The sequence below is a fragment of the Chrysochloris asiatica genome, unplaced genomic scaffold (genome assembly GCF_000296735.1).
Source record: "Chrysochloris asiatica unplaced genomic scaffold, ChrAsi1.0 scaffold00155, whole genome shotgun sequence".
NCBI lineage: Eukaryota > Metazoa > Chordata > Mammalia > Afrosoricida > Chrysochloridae > Chrysochloris > Chrysochloris asiatica.
This window is the reverse complement of record NW_006408673.1, coordinates 860,565-862,303: the sequence shown is the minus strand read 5'-3', so window position 1 is coordinate 862,303 and position 1,739 is coordinate 860,565.

Here is a 1,739-nt window from a genome sequence, read left to right as displayed (position 1 = left end):
CCCCCTTCTTTTTCCTCGCCTGCCTTTCTCCACCCCTCCCTTCCCTTCCTCAGACGCCTCTTTCTTCTCTTCCCCGCACGCAGTTGCCCCTCCTCTTCCTTCCGAGGCTTCCTCAGTTCCACAATTTGGTCCTGGGGCTCTCCCCTGCTTCGGAGGCGCGTGCCCTGCCCAGTTCTTCGGGCCCCCCTTTCCGGGTGACTCACAGTCGGCTCCACGATGTAGGGGAAAAAGAAGGAGCGTCTTAATAGCACTCTCTAATCCCCGCAGCCGGGCGACATTACTAGGAGGAGACCTGTCTTGCTAGGAAAAATATTTGACTTGTTTATCCGGGACGGACCCGGAGCTCTGTTTTCCATATTTGCGCCCTTCATTTAAAACGAAACGCGTTTAAAATGAATTTATTTTAGACTGAAAGCTTGTCAAGGGCAGGGGGCTTTTTCTGGGTGGCGTAACAGGTCCTATTGCACTTTCTGTGTATCCACACTGAATGACTAAACTTGAGGGAAGAAAGGTGACGAAACCACAAAAAACTTGTTTCTGTTGTGTTCAGCAGATAAATGTTTGGTTGTGTGGAGACCATCTCTATTTTTCTAAAAGTAATCACCGGAAAACAAAATGTCAGATTACTGTGGTATTAACTGGAGTGGATGAGAGATCAAATAAAAATTTATGTCAGCGCACATCAGAAAGATTACTACTATTCCATGTGTTCTGACAGAACTCAACGTGCCCCCAACAGTTGTTGGAGTACCGTGGAGTCGGTTCTGACTCACAGCGACCCTGCATAGGGTTTCCGAGGCTGTAAATCTTTACAGTAGCAGAACGCCTCCTTTTTCTCCCGCGGAACCGCTGGTAGTTTCGAACTGCTGACCTTGAGGTTAGCAGCCCGATTTGTAAGCACTGCGCTACCAGAGCTCATTGTCCCCAACACTTAAGACGTTTTAAATTATTGAGATTTGTAGAACTAAATTACTAATAGTTTAGTAATTTAGTGAAATACTTCTCGTATTTTGGTGTTGTTAACTGCCTTCGGGTCGGTTCCGACCCATGGCGACCTTGTATAGGATTTCCGAGGAGCGACTAGTGAGCTTGAACTGCCAACCTTGTGGTTCAAACCGACTTTGCAGTCCAGTGCATTTATCCACAGCGCTACACCAGGACTCCTCTTTTCATAATAGCATCTAACAATTTATTGAGCAGTTTTATTTGCCAAGCCTACTGCAAGAAGGTCGATTTTAACCAAAAGGTCCGCGGTTCAAGCTCACCAGCCGCTCCTCAAAAACTATACAGGGTTGCTCTGAGTTGGAACCAGATCAACAGCATGTAACTGCCAACAACTACAGGCACATATTAGGAGTCCTGTAGGATAAGTACTAGACTGTTATCTGCAAGGTTGTTGGTTTAAATCCACCAGCCAATCCTGAGTTGAAACCCCTGCGATGTGGGCTAATGCGCGAGACCGCAAAGCCGTTTGAACTTCAAGGTCGGCAGTTCAGGCTCACCAGCTGCTCCTCGGAAACCCTATACAGGGTCACTATGGGTCAGAATCTAATCGACGGCACTTAACAACAACAGCAACGGCACTTAAAAGCAAGCAGTGTACATTATGAACTCTGGATACACTTTTGAAGTATGTGTACTAACTCACAGCCTAAGTGGTAGGTTTCAAGATGGTAATATCACCAAGAAACTTCAAAGTGATTATTTAAAACGTTTAGGTCTGAGCTGGGTAATTAAGA